The following is a 21,855-nucleotide window of genomic DNA, read 5'->3' as shown; positions in this document are numbered from 1 at the left end:
GTTAGGATTAGCAGGAGGACCAATTTATCATATTACCCGATGCGAAATGGAGGTTATTCAAAAAATCAGCAAATGTGATGCATTTAGATTGATAATGTTTGCCAACGACGCTTGAATGTTATGCATCACCGTCGATGAAAGTGATAAATTTTCAGCATTTATCACCAGATTTACCAACGATGCATGCATTATGCATAATTGCGCATTGGTAAAACTGTTACATCTAGTGAAATTTATAAAACTTACAGAAATGGCCAGCGATTATGCATAATAGTCAGATATATCTCATTTACCGTAATATTGCTGTAATACAAAGATGCATCTAAATTTTCAAAAGCAGAGAAGCTTCTTGCACTCTATGATTCCAGGTAAGGTAGCATGGCCTGTTGTCGCTTTGTATAGTAATCTATGACTGACTTTTTTTGTTTAACTTTTTTTTAGTTTAATTTTATATTTCTGTTGAAATACTCTCTCTGATATTATTTACAACACTCCACCTTTGATATATTCCCATAGTAGTGCTCTGCTATACTAGGAGTGAGAATATATTAATCATTAAGGCGACAATTAGAAATCATTAACCCCCATCCCTCCCGCTATCAAAATGCCATACCTTCTTTAATGAAGTAGGTTTTCTTCAGATTTTCAACAGGTGGAAACTAAGGGGGTATATGAAAAAGGTTTCCATTCAGAAATACAAATACAAATACAACAAATACAAATACAACACCACAACAGGCAAAATGCCCAACGAGGTGGCTGATAAAAAGATGCCCATAAAAATATGGTTGTCATATGTTTCAAAAATACAGCAACCCAATTAAAAATGCAATTAACACAAGTTATAAACAATATATACACGTGATAAAATATTATACAATGCCCATAAAGCATACTTATGGTTGTCTTATTCTAAGAATGGATAGCTTCCCGATTTACCCCAACATGTTTATCGTATTTCTTTTTAAACGTGTCAATTGTGTTACAATTTACTACCTCCGGGGGTAAGCTATTCCATTTATTAACAACCCTATTGGAGAAAAATTCCCTGCGACACCATAACCTTGCATTGTCCCTCACCAATCGATACTGGTGTCCCCTTGTAAAAGCAGTCGATTGGCGGTGTACTAAAAGTTCATGGTCCATCCTATCCATCCCATTGAAAATTTTGAACACTTCGATCATATCTCCTCGACACCTGCGTTCATCCAATGTAAACATATTCAAAAAATGAAGTCTTTCTTCATAACTCAAGCCCTGTGTGCCAATAAGGACACGCGTAGCTCTTCTCTGCACCCCTTCAACCAAGTCTATGTCCCTCTGTAGGTATGGTCTCCAAAACCTTACAGCATACTCCAGTCCAGGACGAACTAAGCCTCGAAAAAGCGGAAGAATGACTTTAGGAGAACGCGAAGAGACCTTTTTGAAAATGAGACCAAGCATTCTATTCGATTTTTTGACAACCGCTGAACAATGTTCAGAAAACTTAAGTCGCTCGTCAATGAGAATTCCCAAATCGGTGACTCTAGTTGCATCCGGGATAGTGACACCATTCAACTCGTAAGAGAACCGTGGGTTGTTCGAACCAAAATGAGCGACCATGCACTTATCCACGCTAAACGTCATGCTCCATTCATTTGCCCATGCTGCAACCTTGTTTAAGTTGGTCTGGAGCAACTCCCTATCGCTTTCATTCCCGATTACCCCCATTAGCTTCACATCATCTGCGAATTTGCTAGTAATTCCATCGATACCCTGATCGAGTTTATCGATAAAAAGTGAAAAAAGTATGGGGCCAAGGACACTTCCCTGAGGAACTCCACTTGTGACGTCTGTCCAACCAGAGAATTCCCCGTTCACCATAACTCGTTGCGACCTATCTCTTAACCACGATTCTATCCAATTCAGCAAGTTGCCCCCTATTCCAATCTCGTGTAAACGCTTCAAGAGTTTGCCATGTTGGACCCGATCGAATGCCTTCTGGAAATCAAGGTAAACCACGTCGACATTTTTGCTCTTACCCAAAGCCTTAGTCACGTAATCATAGAAGCAAAGGAGGTTAGTTACACATGACTTCCCCTTCCTGAACCCATGCTGATTATCCGACAATACATTATTCTCGTCTATCCACTTCACAAACTGCCTTTTGATGATAATTTCCAAAATTTTCGAGAGGGAGCTCGTCAAACTCACTGGACGATAATTAGACACCACTTCTCTACTACCCTTCTTAAATATAGGAACAACGTTAGCCAGTTTCCAATCTCTCGGGACGATACCCTCAGCAACACTACTCCTGTATATCTGTGCGACTGGCCCCAACAATTCATTAGCACCTTCCCTGAGAACCCTGGGATAGATATCATCTGGTCCTGGTGCTTTGCTTGCACATACATTTCTTAGAAGATTTAGGACCTCCACGTCTTCCACTTGAATATCGTTGAGCGTTTTATTACCCCATGCAACACCCGTATATCGAATATCATTATCTCCATTAAAAACCGACGCGAAAAAGTCATTGAAAGCACTACACATGCCTACATTGCTCTCTACTTTTGAGCCTCCTATCGAGAGGGGGCCAACTGTCCCCTTACATCCATTATTGACGTATCGAAAAAATGATTTTGGGTCAGAGCCAATGTTATCTGCCAACCTAGATTCAACTTGCTTTTTACTATCCCTTATCGCTTTCTTCAACAGTCTTCTTTTATCAGTAAACAATGATAGGTCACCTCGTCCACTTTTATACTCTCTGAATGCTCTTTTCTTTTCAAGATAAAGGTTCCGCACGCTATCCGTGAACCATAGAGGGTGTGATGTACAAACACGCTTTTTTCGAACAAAGGGTATGACGTCGTGCAAAACAGAGGACAGCTTCGTACTAAATTCTTCCCATTGACTTACCACCCCTACTGATTCCAACCGGTCTTTGAAAACTTCCGCTAACCTTCTTCGCAAAACATCAAAGTTAGTTCTCCGAAAACAAGGAACCAGTCTTTTGTTATCAACCTTACCCGAGGAAAAGTTACAGTGAAATCTGACGATACGATGATCACTGGAAGAAAACTCTTCCCCCACCGAAACATGTTCAACTAGATCCTCAGAACTAGTAAGAACTAAATCCAAAATAGCAGTACCCCTAGTGGCTTCTGATACATGCTGATACAAAAAATTTTCGAGCACCAACTTAAGAAAGTCTCTTTCATACTGATTTCCAGATGAAAGGTTCTCCCAATCAATACCCGGGTAATTGAAATCCCCTAGTATGAGAACCCTCTTTCGCTTACACATGTAGGAAATTTCATCATGCATTTTGGCGATATAATTTTGATCCCTATTCGGTGGATTGTAACAAACCCCAACAATAAGCTTATGACGTCTTTTGTTCTCAAGTTCAACCCATATGGTTTCAATATCACTTCTCTGCACGTTACACTCTCTAGCCTTCAAACATGATTTCACGTATATCAACACTCCACCCCCTTTCCTATCAGATCTATTTCTCAAAAAAGTATCGTATCCGGAGATGTGTAAGAAAGATTCATCCCCATCGTTTGCCCAAGATTCTGTAATGGCTATAAGATCCAAGTCCTCCACAACTATCATAGTTTCTAAAAATCTTTCTTGTTACCCAAGCTCCTGGCATTAATTAACACACATTTTAATTTGCCCGGTGGTTTGTTGTCAATCGAGAAGCCATCCAAGTCAGAGGTGGGTAATTCCCCGTCAGTACTGTTGTGATTATCATTAACTAACCCGCATTCCCGACTACGTGGTCTGGGAGTAAAAAACCTGACCTAAGACTATCGTAAACCTCCCAGACCCCTCTCTTATTTAGATGGATCCCATCCGAACGAAGCCACCTATCGGTAAATGCGGGAAGCTCCAAGAACGTGACCCCAAGTGAGGAGCAAATGTCCTTCAGGCCTATATTGAATTGGTGGATCCTACTCCTATATCCCCTACTACCCCTTGGCAGCACTGGAATCACTGCCACATCTGAACCCCCCTCCCTAGCGGATAATAGTAAATCCCGGTATTCTGACAGAGACTCACTAATATTCGCTCCTACCTGATTTGTTCCCACCCACAGAATCACCCGCAAGGGCAACTTTCGGCGATGAAAAACGTCTCGAACGTTGCCAATCTTCCCCCCAGGAAGACAACAGCGCTCGAAACCCCGAAAATCCCTACACACTCGGTTCCCAAGTTCCCTAACCATAGAATCGCCGATGATTAAACCCCTATCACTATCCCCCTCTACCTCATCCACGACCTCCCATTCGCCCTCTAAAATGTCGTTGTTCGTGGAGATTGCTTCTTCATCAATAGGTGGCTCGACGACCAGAGGGTCCGTTATAACCGGACCCTCTAGCACCCTAACTTTTTCCCGTAAAGCTTCGACCTCGTGTTCCAGCCTTTTTCTATCCAAGCACCCTTTACAATTGAAACCGACCTTACAAAACATCTGGGCCAGTCAATGTTGAAATGTGTGACTTTTATGAAGGCTTTTATGGAGAAGAGATTTCTCATGAATGCGGTTTACAGATTTACGAGTTTTACTGGAATAAATGCAAGCTTGAGAAGTTGCTGCCGATTCTTCTTTGCGTGCACACCGCGTAACTAAAGATTCATATCAAGTTTCCATTTGCATTCAATGATGAGTATTTTGATTTTTTGATCAATATCCCATCTAAAAAGTTTGGATTCAATTTCAAAAATCTCCAAAAAAGCTCTTGCAAAATAGAGAGAGAGAGAGAGAGTGATGTGGTTTTTCTGAGCACAAAAAATAAGTAAAGATTCCCTTTTCTTTATGTTATGCCGCGATAACTTGAAAAGAAAAGTGTTCTGGACACTTCCGGGAATTGAACCTGGACCCTCTTACAGCTCGGGAAGAGCGGTACCATGTATGCAGTTGAAACCCGATTTTTCTTTCCTTCTTTCACAGACTTACAAAATATCTATATATATATATATTACAATATATATATATCTAATATCTAAATATCAATATCTTTACGAAATATCTCTAATTGGAACTTCAATAGTGTGGAACTTGAACAAATTATCATAAATTATCAAATTATTAAAATTATGTGCTGGAAAGTTCAATATTTTTCGAAAACATTTTCTGTCGACATTATTTAAAGATTGCATGATAGCGGAAAGTATAAAAATCGATAAAATATCCACTGCGCCGTGTGTTTGACCAATGACTGGCGTTGTGAAAATCCTGTGGGTACTATTACCGTGGTGTCATTTTGACCCCAGCAAGTATTAATGCATTTTAAAAATCAACCAAAAGAGTCTTCGTAAAAGCAATGGGTTTTTTACATAACTTCAATTGTACATCTGTCAATTAATTCACTGAATATTTTCTTTTTCAAATTTCTTTAATTAGTTTTCCAAAAATTTTCTTTTACCAAGACACACATTCGTAAAAAAAATGGAGGGATACGTGACTTTTTAAAAAAACAATTACTAAATTTTTTGAACGCATCTTTCATGATTAAAAAATCAACAGATAAATGATGGAAATATACTCAGAAAATAAAATTTACAAATTAAAATAATATTTACAATATTTTCACATGTCCCAAAATTAGTCTTATTCTAAGTCGGTAACACAGTACTTCTGAACAACACTATGACATGTTGATCACACACATCTTACATACAATTCACTAACAACACTATCCTCATGCTCACGTCGGATATCCGATGTTTTACGACTAATTTGATACTATTATCGGGAAAACTGGGGATCTTCCGAATACTCCTGAAATACTCACGCAATTGGTGAGGTGGGGTCATTTAGACCCCACGGAAAGTTTGGTGAATCATACAGAGGACAGAAAAAATAGAATATAACATCATAGTTTGCCAAACACATGTAAACAGCTAGCTTGAAATATACTGAAAATAAGATGGTCCAGATGCATTTCTTTCTCAAGAGGTGGCAAGATGAAGAATATGTGCGCTCAAACTGACCCCACCACGCCAGTTAAGGGTTAGAATCGATCTACGCAGGCAGAGAACAGGAATTTATTGTCAACTACAATATTTTGTTCTTCCTAACGAATGCCGTGGAGAAATATCAGCATTGAGTGATTCTTAATTGAAAGGATTGTATATAAAAGGAACCAAGCGCCATTTTTTGAACACTTTTTGAGATATACCGACATCTGAACTATTGAAACGGGTATGATTTTGTTATCTAAATAGAACCAAGTGACCTATAGGCTGTGATGGCGTCTGTGAGCACTTGAACCAACTACCAAACTGAAGAGATAACTGAATCGAAGATAAATTTAAATAGCTTTTAATAACTTTAAATCCTATCCATACTTCATTTCGTTATACTCACCAAAGCTCATTTTAAACGATAATATACAAGTGAAAATATTACATTTTCCTGTCCTACAGACTAGGTACTGCGTATCCAACAATTGTTCACTCTTATTTTTTAAATTAGCCTTACTATAATTTTCAGCCGGATACAATTTCCCAATTTCATGAAATATTCGTAGATTTTGAATATTCAAAATCTACGAATATTTTCAAATTTATCATAAGGAACGTGCATGCATGAATGCCATGACTAGTGACATTTTTATTTTTATATGTTGAATATTCAATTATGTAGGTATGATATAACTCTTCGATTCAAACTAGAGATACTCTCAATTTTTTTTTCTTATTCCAAATAAGCTTCAAGTGCGTGTAAACGCAGCTTTAATTATGTAATTGTATTTTAATGAGTATTGTCTGAATTCCATTCCTCGAAAGGTATGAGCACACTTGAACTGTTAGTATGGTATAAATTTCAATACTTCCCGAGCAAGTTTCTCGAAAAATTTCTCTCATTATTTTCAAAATCGGTTCCCGAAGAATCCAAGAAAATAGTAGTAGTAGTAGTTGTTTTGAATTCAAGGGGAGGTCGTTGCGACGCTGAGGATTATATCAATCATTTTTAGAGACAATCTAGTTGTGCAAACGATCATATCTCTCTCTCTCTCCCTCGAATTAAACACATCGCAAAATACTTCTGGAGAAAAGTGTATCTGAAGACATTTGCGTCTGATAAATAAATTTAAATCTCCTTTAACGTAAAGCACGAAGCAAAATTGTGAAATCTTTCGAACAATTGTAATCCTGTTTGTTCCATCTCCATTTCTCGCGGGACTCGAATTTAGCACGCTTTTCGTCCCAGTTGAGAATTAATGCCGAATTATTTCGCTATTAATATTAAAGTAAAAGCTCTGGAAAATTTCTGAGCGCAAAAGCTTTTCCTCTAATCACCTTCTACGATTTTCGGGTTAAACGCCTCTATGCGTCATTGTATTTTGCTTTTTCGGTATACATTAAATGGGGATATGCATATACGAGCATGTGCTAAGAATAAAAGTCTTAATACAAGTATCGCGTGGATGCGATACTTATATATTAAGACTTTTATTCTCTAAGCGATTGAAACAAATCTAATTTCTAAGGTTCTGTTAAATTTCATTAATATTTTAAATCGGAAATGATCGGTTATCAGTGAGTTTTCATCTTCCGATCATTTTTTTTCCCCCTTTTGAATAAAAGCTACGTTTAATTTTGATTCCCGAAAGACAAAAGAAAGATTAAGTTTGAAGTATATCATATTTCCTTAAATATCTTGACTGATAATCTTGATACATGCGAATGAGAATAATCAAAATTTAAAAAAAGATGAAATTTGCCATTGTATTAAATTTATTCATTAAAATTTTATCTAGAAATATGAACTATTTTGTTTTTCGAATAAGAGGGATTGATATATTTCTTTTCTTGAAAGAAATGCAGATTTATTGTCTAGAATTTCGAAGACTTGTAATTAAATTATATGAATTGTTTCTAATATTTTACCTGTCGGAACATTAAAATAGTTCCCTTATCGCAATGGCAGAACTATTACAATTAGTATTTCATAGAATAATCTTATCTACTTAGAGGAGCCCGAAAAATTTACCTATCTATTACGGTAAATGTGATAAATAGGTAATCATGCATAATAACCAATCTCTCGGAAAGTTTAATAAATTTCATTAGGTAGGGGGGGGGGAAAAAAAGATGCACTGTCCACTTAATAGTACAAGATGTAGCGAAAAGTGGCAGAGATACTGTTTTTTTTCTCTTTCCTCCCTTCATTTGTGCCTCTATCGGGACTAGGACCCTGGTCCCTCGAATGCCGAACGAGTCTTCTACCAAGTAAGCCAGGAATGACCAATTTCTTTCCGTTCTAGAGCCAACATGATGGTCAGCTGCAGCGTCACGGGCCGCACAAGAGGTGACACTCTGGGGTATAGGCCGCGTAAGTAGAATGACCCAGAAAAGTCGCAAATTTGTATAAGCTCACAAATGGCATCAGAGTCACCAGATGACGACATATACACAGAGAGAAAGATGCACTCTACACTTAATTAATTAAAGGCATAGTGAAAACTAGCTGTTTATGTACAGATGTTGGATTTTTTTTCCTCGCGCGAAAAATTCAATCTCTACCGGACTCGAATTCATCCTGCCCTCGTATGCCGGACAAATGCTCTACCAAAAAACTAGAAACATATAGATTATATTTTTCTTCGATACAGGGTATCAAGGGCGTAGCAAGGGGGAGGGGACTTGGGGGTTTGGTCCCCCCGCCGAAATGTGAGAAAATGACCGAAAAGGGGGGAAAGAGATGGCCAAATCCATTGTTCTGTCACTTTGGTCCCCCCCCCCCCGAAATGAAAGTGGTCTCCCCTCCCCGAACGAAATTTCTGGCTACGCCCCTGCAGGGTATACATAGCAAACGGGGGTATGTCATTTTTTACTGGTGAATCGTTGATTGTAGAGGTATACTTCTAATTAGAGAAAAGTTTGCTAATAACGTGTAGTACTCAGGTATGCCCTTTGTGATGTCCTGTCTCTTCTGATATCAACAAAAAAAATTCCATGTTTCCAAGTGTCATATTCGCTGAGATATATTCGAATTCGAAAAACGGAGGGAATTTGAGGAAAAACAGTTTTAAATGCGGGTAAAAAACGGGTTTTCCGCATTTACAGCTGTTTTTTTCCGACTTTTATCGGTTTTAAGAATTTGAATATCTCGGTGAATATTGCACTTAGCTACATGGGATTTTTTTTGTTTGTATCAGAAGAGACAGGGGCACAACTTCCTATCTAGGTTTTGGACACACGGGGACTGTATACAAAAGTTATTTTTTTATTTCAATAACTATACAACCTCTTGCATCATGAATGGTATATTTCAGTGCTGCATGTTATTTGCAAACTTTTTCTAATTGGAAGTATACCTATAGCATCAATTGTTCGCCAGTAAAATGACATACACCCTGTTTGCTATGCACCCTCTATATGTTGAATGGTACCGTGCGGCGGACGGTGATGGTGTATTAATAAGTGCAGAGTACACGTTTCTCTACATATAATGTCGCCGTCTGGTGGCCTTGATATCATTTGCGAGCCAAGAGCTGGTTGCTGTCACTGTCCATCTCACGGTACCCCCCATCCAGTACATATACGCTCCAAGGAAGCAGCACTATATCTTTTTATGTGGTTTAGTTGGCAGAGCATCGTTTCGAGTATCGGCAGAGAGGAAATATTCGAAAAAAAAGTCAGTTTTCATTTTTGCCTTGTGCAAATTTTTCATTACATTAATCTCTTATACCAGCAAATTATGTACAATTCCAAAATGAAGTTTATTAGTTTGATTAAATGTGGAAAGAGAATTATCACTTCTCTTATCTTCATTTTGATAAGTTTCTTTTTTTCCCATTCGTGACACGTACGCCACGTGCATTTTCCAGGTAAATTAAATTGAATTAAAAGTATATGAAAACACATAATCACATAAAAATTATCATCGTTTTTAAATGTACCAAAATTGACAGTCATTGCCGATTAATATAATTTCTTTTTAATATTCGTTTTCAAACCATGGGCTGCAAGATTATAGTTCTTGAACAATGTGCATCAACATTTCATGAATTATTCGTACAGCAATACTGGAAAGTTGAATTCGAAGTTACATCTTTCAGCAATGCCATCAGACATTCATATAGCATATAAGCAATATTTTTATAAAAAATATATTCATACTACATTGATTTCAAAAAATATTCATTATAATGTCATTCTCGCTATCATATGCATTAACGTAATGAGTAATAACTTAATATGAACATGGTTTCTTTGTTTCCTGGTTATTTGTCTATATGAAATCGAGAGGAATACACGTATATGAGAATGTAGATGCATATATTTCATTAGTAACGAATCAAGTAATGTTAATAATTTCACAATAAACCATGATACATTTTGAAATTACACTCACAGTTTTACAAAGTACTTATTTTTTGTGATTTTACTTCATACGTATCCCAATACTCTGCGTTATAAAAGACAGAAAACAGATTATATCGATTTCAATATTAAAATTATCAAAAAAGCAACAATGTTAGCAAGAATGCATCGTGAAAATAGGTAAACGTGAAAATAGGTAAATAGGGGGCAACTTGCTGAATTGGATAGAATCGTGGTTAAGAGATAGGTCGCAACGAGTTATGGTGAACGGGGAATTCTCTGGTTGGACAGACGTCACAAGTGGAGTTCCTCAGGGAAGTGTCCTTGGCCCCATACTTTTTTCACTTTTTATCGATAAACTCGATCAGGGTATCGATGGAATTACTAGCAAATTCGCAGATGATGTGAAGCTAATGGGGGTAATCGGGAATGAAAGCGATAGGGAGTTGCTCCAGACCAACTTAAACAAGATTGCAGCATGGGCAAATGAATGGAGCATGACGTTTAGCGTAGATAAGTGCATGGTCGCTCATTTTGGTTCGAACAACCAACGGTTCTCTTACGAGTTGAATGGTGTCACTATCCCGGATGCAACTAGAGTCACCGATTTGGGAATTCTCATTGACGAGCGACTTAAGTTTTCTGAACATTGTTCAGCGGTTGTCAAAAAATCGAATAGAATGCTTGGTCTCATTTTCAAAAAGGTCTCTTCGCGTTCTCCTAAAGTCATTCTTCCTCTTTTTCGAGGCTTAGTTCGTCCTGGACTGGAGTATGCTGTAAGGTTTTGGAGACCATACCTACAGAGGGACATAGACTTGGTTGAAGGGGTGCAGAGAAGAGCTACGCGTGTCCTTATTGGCACACAGGGCTTGAGTTATGAAGAAAGACTTCATTTTTTGAATATGTTTACATTGGATGAACGCAGGTGTCGAGGAGATATGATCGAAGTGTTCAAAATTTTCAATGGGATGGATAGGATGGACCATGAACTTTTAGTACACCGCCAATCGACTGCTTTTACAAGGGGACACCAGTATCGATTGGTGAGGGACAATGCAAGGTTATGGTGTCGCAGGGAATTTTTCTCCAATAGGGTTGTTAATAAATGGAATAGCTTACCCCCGGAGGTAGTAAATTGTAACACAATTGACACGTTTAAAAAGAAATACGATAAACATGTTGGGGTAAATCGAGAAGCTATCCATTCTTAGAATAAGACAACCATAAGTAATCTTTATGGGCATCGTATAATATTTTATCATGTGTATATATTGTTTGTAATTTGTGTTAATTGCATTTTTAATTGGGTTGCTGTATTTTTGAAACATATGACAACCATATTTTTATGGGCATCTTTTTATCAGCCACCTCGTTGGGCATTTTGCCTGTTGTGGCGTTGTATTTGTATTTGTATAAAACTCCCTTAAGGTGGAATTAACAAGTGTTTATTAATCATAATAAGTGGTAATGCGTGTATAGCAAAACTTTTTTTCTTACAAACCCATACAATTATTGGTAATCAAAGAACAAAAAATACATATCTAATAATCCATACGGTAGAATACTCAAAGAAGTAATTAAATTGAGTGATTCGAATGCCATGCGAGTGTAATTTAAAGCTATATCAGCATTAGGAAGAAAATGTTTAATAATGTGAAAGCGATTCATTGATTTTGTATAAAGTGAATCCAAATACGCTCATTTGAAACGTGAATAAAAGTCAGATCGATCGGAAAACTGCAGTTTTAGGAAATCTTATCCAAAGCAAAATAATGAGAAATTCGTATCGCATTACTCACTAATCTGACTTCTAATTGAGGAAATAAATTGTTTGCTTAACAACTCTAACTACATGAATATCGACTCTCAAATTACTGTATTTTCTTATTTACTATTTTTATTTTTACCTCCTCTCTATCTCTTTATGTGTTTCGTTTTGTTTTGATATTAAACTCGGAAGAGAAATTCCATAACTTCTATTAATTAAAATTCTTCGAACAAAGTTCTAAGTAAATTGAAGTTTTTAATTAGGGATATAACCTCTAACCTCGATATTTGATAAGATCTTCATGTAATTATAGATTTTTTTCCTTCGTGATACAGATTAGAAAAATATTTGGTCTCTTTTTCCCCTCCCATTTCTGAGAGACAAAGCAAATAGATGAATGGAGGAAAAACATGAGTTTGAAAAGTTTTCAACTTGAATATTTGTATCGCAATGCTATTTTTTGGAAAAAGTATGGTGTTTTACGGAATTCAATCCGGCTTTTTGATGGTGATTCTTTCCCATAGGTTTTCACATATATATATATATTTTTAATACTGTTGGTGAAACTGCAAAAAAAATTCACAATCGTTAAATATAAAATTTTTGTAAAACATTTTCTTAAATTTCTCCCACCGAGAGTCCAATATGCTAACCATTACGTTAATAGATTTCCGGCATAGCAATGTGCCCCTGTTTAAAGTGGCGATATCTGTCTTCCTCGAGTGTAACTAGTAACTCTGTTTCAGGAGGAATTCTGATGATGGGCAAGTGGGTTCTCCAAACGCATGAAATCTATGTACTGCGTGTGGATGTTTCAGGTCGACGTCACACTATAAAAATTTTGTAGAAGTATTTTGATAAAATTTGAAACGTGCAAGTAGATTGTGAAGCTTTTTTCCCTGCTCACTTAGATTGTCAAAAGAAATTCTTTGCTCAATTAAATTGTGAAAAAATTCATTATTTCATTGTAAATTTGAAAAATTTCATCATTTTTTTGATTCATTAAATTTTTATAAATTTCATTATTTAATTGCCCACTTAAATTGTGAATTATTGCATTGCTCATTAAATCAAATTGTGAGGAATTTCATTGCTGAATTGATTGGGAAATTATGAACTATCATAATTGTGAACTAGCGTGTATCTGTGGTTTGTAGCCATCGCAGCTGTTGGGTAAATTAATCCAAAATAATATTTAAATATATCAGTTTTCTACCTTTACGGATTTCGATTGAATTTGTTCGAATGTTCGAAGTAGGCACTTCCAATACCGAAAATCTCCATAAAGAAGGTAAGGAATAGAATCATACTTATAGCAAGTATAAGTGATGCAAATATCTCAAGTTCAGCGATAAAATAGTTTGAGTAGGTACTTTTATAACCATAAAATAAAAAAAGTAAACACCTAAAACTCCCATCGATGGGATTAGATTTTTCGAGAACTAATTTACGTCTAATTGAAGTGCATCTTCTGAACTCACCTATTTCACTTTCAAGTGTTATTAAAATGTCACAAAATGCAAATTGAAACTGGTTTTTTTTTTTCAACTACCATCTTCAAATAGATTCAGAATATACTAAACTAAATACTAAAAAAGTGGGAGGGAGTCTCATATTTCAAAAGAAACCGTCAAGTATTGAAAAATCCAGTAGAGAAAATGCATTTGGAGAAGAAAGGAGACGAAGAAAAATAAGGCACGTGGAATTCCAAGACTTTCGTGTTCGGTTTTAGAGAGGAAATAACTTTTTATAGAACGATAAATGAGTGGTTTTATTCCCTATATAAAACTCTTTGTATTCTACGGTTTAGCTACAAGAGGTAAACAGTATACAGTATAAGAAAAAAATAAATAAAATAAAACGAGAAAGGAATTCAGATTCAGAGAAACGGTTGGAAGGCAAACAAGCCAACAAGAATGATGGATGCCGGAACGTAATAGAATAAAGTCGGAAAGCAAGGGGAAAAAAAAATCTCAGTAAGAGAGAACTCTGATGTCCCAGGTGTCCTTTGCAAGCAATTTATCAACATTTCTAGATATACCTGGAGAAAATCACATCTTCAGATGTCTGGAATTGCTTAATTTTAATTGATGACTCCAAAAAAGAGCTGTCTGCCGAGAAAATCGAAATGTTCTCTTCTGTATATATATATATATATATATATAGTAGGATAAGTTTTTTTTGTACTTTTATGGAATCATGCGACTATCTCAGCTCATCAAGGTTCTAAGAAATACTTAGCTGTTACTGAAGATAAAAGTCCCTATATTTATTAATGTATTGATCTAATCAAGCTGTCATCAGTTCAAATTAGTTATATTGATTGCGAGAACGATAACTATTTTTCGGATATCGAATGTGTATAGGGAATAGAACTAAGATGAATTTTTTTGTTCTTTTGATATTCCAGTTTAAAGAAATTTTATTTCAGGTCATACATATAGGCGGATTTATATGGTTTTGCCGCCAATGGGCTACACGAATTTTGCCACCCATTGCTCTGCCCTCGCCCCTGTAAATACGCATCTGTATCTAAGTCGTTCTTTGGGTACTCACATGCTTGCACACTTTTTTTCTCACTCTTTTGGTCCTTCATTGATACATGGTCTCTCTCTTGATCATTCCTTAGTTCATTCACGTGCTTGACACTACAGATCATTCTTTTAGTTGCTCTCATGCTGACACACTTCCTAGGTCACTCTTTTCAGTACTCCCATACTCACATGCCCTCCAGGTACTCATGGCCACTCTCTTGAAGTCTCATTGACTTGGCCCCTCGCACTGTAGGCAGAGGCATATTCACCGCTGATTTTACTGTCTGTTGGCGCTATATAAAATTTGCCTCCCTTCTCCCATTCCACCTATTTTCTTGACCATTCATCACTTAAATTGGCCGCCCATTCTAACATGCCACTTGGGGCCAATTCCCTATGAAGGGCTCTGTAAATACATCTCTGATCTTGAAATATTTTTTGACTGAATCCTTTCTTCAATCATTACGCACACTTTTTCCTTTTTCAAGACCAAAAAAGGATGAAAAATAATCAAATTTGCTCGTGACAAAGTAACCCAAACTTCAAATTCTCTCCAGCATACAAGAATAGATTGTTATTATGTTTTAAAATGTCTTCAGGGTGAATCACAGGTCAACAAAAGTCGGTGTTCAACAGCATTCGCGATGCCACTGAAGTACAACTCCATCAAGAGTACCAAAAAAAATCCAATATTTTATACTCATCAACATGGGTGCCCCAAAAAAACCATTTCTGTCCTGAAAATTGCCTGTGAGAAAACTGAGATATTTACATATGCTGAAATTTTAATTCAAATAAATTACTACCACGTATTAACGTAAATTTTGCGAAAGCAATAACATGTTAGCTTCCAAAAAAAAAAAACAACTTTATTCAAAACATATTTATACGTGAGATGTTTAATGAATGCAGAAACTCCACAAGAGATCTTTCCTCTTCAGCCTGTAACCTGTAAGAAATTAATCATTTCCTTGAAAATAACCTGAATTTTGTATATCCGTTGTAATGTGAAAATCGCTGTATGTGAGTCGTTAAAGATGAAATATGACTTTATGACCCGAGCACTCGTTTACATAAACATGATAAATGGCATCTGGTCACACGAACTCACTCGTGTAGTTCGAGTTCACACCTCGCTCTTATTGTTCTTACGCTGTGTGTGAAATGTTTGAAACCAGTTAAACATGAAAAAAAGAATAAAAAAAATCTATAAAATTGCACACGTTTCGATGCTAGGAGTTGAAATATTAACATTCAGTTTCAAATTAGCGATGAATGGCATGAAGTGAAGCAGCTGTCAAAATAATGAGTTTTTGAAAGATAAATTGGTTTCAGTTCTCAGACATTAGTATTTGTAAATCACAGAGGAGCTAGGATAAAAATCAAAATGTGGTGTTAAGAAGTGCATCAGCAATTCTTTCTCCTTTTGTTTTTAATATCACCAGCACGTTCAATTACGTTCATTGTAAATTTTCATTGCAAATAAAGAAAAAGAAGATTACACCTATCATACAGCATGGTATTATCTCTAAAATTCCCACAAATGCCTGTCCATTTTTAGTGATTCCGTGAACTTATTAGGTTGGAAATTAATTCCAACTACTTATAATGAAAACCTTCAATTATTAAATTTTTCGAAGATTCATTCGTTCTGATTGCGGCGCAACACATAAATTGTCGTAATTTATAAATATCTTGTTTTATAAATTGCGGACGGATAAAGGAAAAAAATATCTTCGGTTGGTTCTATTATTGAAGTAAAATATGGAAAATAATACACAAAAAGAAGGCAAACAGCTGCTGTAACTGTTCGTAAAGTAGAAAAAATGATGCTCCGACTAAAAAAGATTGTATGACAAAAAATCAGCTTCTCTGTAAAAAAAGAATATTTTATCCTGTTAAGCTCAGAAAATATAAGTCGAGGTATTGACTATTTGTCATCAGTAAAATCACCAAGTTTGGAAACTTTTCTAAACCTTTGAGCGTACTTCTCTCAATCTTGATTATCATTTTACGAGGGTTACGATTTTATAAATAAAATCACTCCATTTTACTTGATCCCTTCTTGCTGTATTTTTTCCTTTAATTTAGGAATAAAACAGGAGTTTTTCCGTTTCTTATATTCTTCTCGAAGCACTCCCTAAAGCAAAGGTTATTAATATTCTTTGATCATGAATGAAAAAAAAAACAATTACAGTCGACCGTACTTAATCGGGTATCAACGATCCTAGCATACGATATCCGATTAAATAGGGAACAATATAATTGTCATTTTACAACGTCTGTGTAGTTTGTATACTGCAAACTGATTAAGGAGTCAATGTTAATCAAGCTTCTCGAATAAATCAGACATAAAATATCAAATAAAATATTTATATTTAATTACAATGATCAATCACAATACCTAAGATGTTTGCTTTTCATTATGAAAGTTAGCGCTCTTTATTGGCTGAAGAAAGAACAAAAATAAAATAATTAAATGTGCCTATCATAGACAGCTTTAATACTTGGAGGCCAGTGCCTACTCTGATTTGTTTTTTCCAACTTAGTAACATATAATATCCGATTTAGCGGGTAAAAGTCGTTAAAATTATATTAAAACCACTTAACAATTTTGCCCGAACACGATTCATGTCCATTTAGACCAGAATAAAATTTTAGCTGACGCCCAGCACTATGGGCCGACTGTAAGCATGAAAACTGGCCATGAAGACCTATGAAGAAAAGTAGAGCATTATGTTAGTGTATGTTGTGCATTTGTGCATGTTTGTGTTTGTGCGTGTAAAAGAAGATGTGTCCAAATCGGTCGTAGTCTGGTTTTCTCGTCCAACTCACTCAATCAATGCCGCCACATCTTCACCACCAAAAACCAATTCTAGCCTCAGTAACAACTACTTCAGGTGGGAAAATGAGAGAAAAACCCCCACATGGGTGTCGTGACGCAAAAAAACCCCCACAATTTGTTCAACATCAAAATTCAACATTTTCAAAATCAAAAAGTTCTGTTCAAGCATTCAGTGTACTGCAATCCAGAAAAGGTTTTATCAAAATAAATCATACTATTTGATCAATGAAACCGTTCATGTGCTGCGAAAGGATATTTTTCCTGATTTGCCTGTAAGCCGTTCGAGCATCATATTTTTCTACACCAATACTCAGATATCTTCCCGGCTTTTTCTATTCTTAGTTCGAAATGTTTCTAATAGATGGATTTAGTTTTGTCCAGTAAAGTTTGAATCACAAAACTAGTGTAAACCAGATATTTATATGCCGATTGTGATATAGGACTTTGCTTATCTCTATATTTTAAAATTTACCATACAAAAGCTGAGTTTTGAAATAAAATAAAGATGTAAGTTTTAAAAAAAAAATTCATGCTCTCTGTTCTATTCTGACATCCATTTCTGTAAAGTGTTCTTTCCAGTGCAGCCAAGTGTTCAGAAAAAAGCCAACTTTAAGTAAAAATGTCTTCTTTTTTTCTCGCTGCAATTAAAAATTAGCTTACATTAATAGTCAATAATGCAATGCTTGTAACAGTTTTGACAGCGAATTTGAATTTGTCATCGATTTGAATACAAAATTGTTTATCAAAAATGTGATTATTTCTTGACACAATATGGTCCAAAAAATAAAACTGTTAAGTGGTTGAGTGAGGAAGTTTAACATTTCCTCTATGGAAGAAATTTCGGTGCAGGAGGATTTTATCCATTTATCCGTTTTCTGATTAAACGAGTCCGACTGTAACCCGTTCGCTTTATAAATCCAAACACGTAGGCCACAGCAGAGAAATTGCCCAAAGAGGTGGCTGAAAAAAAAATTCCCATAAAAAATATGTATGTCAAATATAATACAAATTAATACAGCAACCTAATATAAAAACATTCATCATGAAAGAAAAACCTAATAACTAATACTACATAATACACTGCCCACAAAAAAGATTAAGGTTGCCATTTATAACCATGGAGGGCTTCTCGATTTATCCCAATATGCTTATCGTACTTCTTTCTAAACGAGTCATTTGTGTTAGAATTCATGAACCACGGAGGTAAGCTATTCCAACCGCACCTTTATTATCAACCCTAATAGAAAAAAACTCTCTGTGACAACACAACCTGAAGTCGTCCCTTACTGAACAATACTGAATAATATTTTACGAAGGGGTCCATGACCTTCATGTTAATGGCACGAAGCGTTTCCTTGTAAGAAGAAAGTTTAAAAAACAATGTAGTAGAGTACACGAACTATGACATTGAAAAAGTGTGCTGTTTTGTACGTGAACCGAGAAGTTTTCAGAAAATACCCTGGGACAACTTCTAATGGGAATTATAGACCATTGATCATTTTTGTGTCGAACGACGGTATTTTCTGCACACGAGGGCTAATTAGACTCTGGGGCCTATAATTTATTGCCGATTCCGAACGGCAGCCTTTATTTTTATATTCACCGGCAAATCCTAGGTGTGGGACACCCCGCGGTAGCAACCTTTTTCCTTGGTCATGCCGCCGATTCTGCTGTACCTCTACTTCAGGAAAGTCTCTGACTACGACGAACCACGTATCGAACTCACGACACCTCTACACATCCTTTGGTACTCGTTTCAATCTGGTCCACCGCGAACGATAATCATGGAGAAATATTAATGATATTATCATAAAAATGAGAAACTTTGCCTGGTTTTAATTTATACAAAAATTGCCACGTTTTCAAGAGAAATAAATTCAATTGGTCGAATGGTCGACGCGTTTCGGCTCTTCAATGGAGAGCCGTCATCAGGGCCTTGTGGTCAGAATTCACACGAATGAGTCGTGGAGGGGTGATGTTTACGTCTGGTCGTCCGAAGAGTTCGCCTTTGTATTTGCTGCGTCAGAGTGGTCTTTGGATGCGAATTGGGGAGCCATCTGTTGCAAAGTGTTGAAAGTTTTTTCACGACTGAGGTTAATAAAGCCTGTCCAAGCTGACGAAATGGGTGGCGTGTTTCTTCCATCATTAACGAGGAAATTCTGGCATGTTCTGATGAAGTATCCCTCGATAATAGCGTTTGTTTTTAAAAAAGCAACACACAATTCTGAATTGAATTTTCTCGAGGGATACTTCATCAGAACATGCCAGAATTTCCTCGTTAATGATGGAAGAAACACGCCACCCATTTCGTCAGCTTGGACAGGCTTTATTAACCTCAGTCGTGAAAAAAATTTCAACACTTTGCAACAGATGGTTCCCCAGTTCGCATCCGAAGACCACTCGGACGCAGCAAATACAAAGGCGAACTCTTCGGACGACCAGACTTAAACATCACCCCTCCACGACTCATTCGTGTGAATTCTGACCACGAGGTCCTGATGACGGCTCTCCATTGAAGAGATGAAACGCGTCGACCATTCGACCAATTGAATTTATTTGTCTTGAAAACGTGGCAATTTTTGTATAAATTAATGATATTGATAATCTGCATGCATCATTTTTCAATAGTTTTAGTATTTGTTACCATTATAAAAAGAATCAACATTGCCGAGCAAGAGGGAGAAAAAACAGCCCTCACTAAAATACGACTGGAAATGTGGTTGATAAAAATGACTGCTAGAGGAGAAGAAAAACGGACTACCCCAATTGTATAATAAGCTTTGCAGGAAAACGTGGAGAGTTGAGATTTTTTTTAGTCAAATCTTGTAAGAATATTCCAGTAAAGGAAAGAAACTTCTCAGACACAAACACACATACACATATTCTGTAAGAATGAATATGTTGATTGTAACTGAAAATGGGTTTACAATTTTATCCTTTTCCTATGATAAGAAAAGTCGAGGGTATAAGTGGAAACCGAAAGCTCTATTCTCCTGTATTTTTCAATCGTGAATACACTTCGTATTCCGTCGACCTCGCAAACCATGATTTTCTTGAATTCACTAAATCACTTAGCTGAAGATTTTTAGTAGTACTCTGTGAGATCCAAAATAGAAGTAAAAAAATTGTCTGGAGACAGTACTTGGACGACTCCTTTTTTTAGGATGTTTTTTCCCCTTCGTATCACCCAATTTCTATTCTTCCATCCTCAACCTCTATCTCTGCTTAGTACGAAGGTACTTGCCTCCGTGTTTGCTCTTAACTCTTGAATTCTACTTTTTTTCCCCCCACAATACGAAGTACTGGAAAAGCACTCCAACATAAAGGGGGAAGAGACCTCTAGAAGCTCTCCAGAAAAAGCAACAAGCGGGATTTCAACCCTTTTTTTCCCCGTTTTCTACTTATTTGTTTTCTTGACTAGGTGCATCATTTTCTAGTTCTTTCTCGCTATGCTCTTTCCACGCTCGTACGTTGCAATCGAATTCCAAGTTTCTTTTCAAACGGAACTGGGAATGGCTACTCTCGGACATCGCGTCGTTTACCGGAATAAAATCCTGAAGGAATGCAATGCACATGCCTGTGTACATCTGCTTTCTTTTGTCTACATAAGAATAACGAAAAGAACTTATCGCTGACAAAAGAGACTTTATTGTAGAGGTAGTTTTTGTGACGAGAATTAAAGTGTAATCGGGTGACTGGAGTAGCTCTCATTCAATAATAAAAAAATTCACATTCGACAGAAAAATCATGACTTTCAATTATATGAATTATGAAAAATAATAAATTATGTGAAAAATAATCCAATAGAACTTAACTATAACTCTGAAATAGTACTTTGAAACCGTAATCTTTTGGGTCTAAGGGAATTTTCTTATATGATACTGGTGCAATATCGAGGGAGAATTATATATGGAAATAGAGAAGCTACGAATCTTCACGCATAGATCTATCAATCAGCATCAGGAAATTATGGAAATTTCTTAAATTTTTATCAATCTGTAAGATATTTTCAAACCTCGATGATGTTCTGTGATATTCTGATTAAAATAGGACAGTGTTTATAGAGGGTGATTTTATAATTTCACTTGCCTCATTTTACTGGCGAACCGTGGGAACTAGAGAACTACCTGCAATTAGAAAAAATATCTGAATAACATGTGGATCTCAGATATACCATTCGTGTTGAAAGAGGTTGTATAGTTATTATAATGAAAAATTGTCTTTTTATACGGACACCCTGTCCTCAGCAACCCACGTATATTGTACTTGGATTCGTGATTTTTTTTTTTTTTTTTTTGGCCTCAGGAAAGGCAGGTAAATCACTTTCTAATTGGGTTTTTGAGGTTAGAGGACAGTATAAAATGTAGATTTTTATT

This window comes from Pholcus phalangioides, unplaced genomic scaffold (genome assembly GCF_987345545.1).
Source record: "Pholcus phalangioides strain wild (caught in Gottingen) unplaced genomic scaffold, Ppha-v1.0 ptg000013l_1, whole genome shotgun sequence".
In the NCBI taxonomy this organism is placed as follows: domain Eukaryota; kingdom Metazoa; phylum Arthropoda; class Arachnida; order Araneae; family Pholcidae; genus Pholcus; species Pholcus phalangioides.
This window is presented reverse-complemented; position numbering follows the sequence as displayed.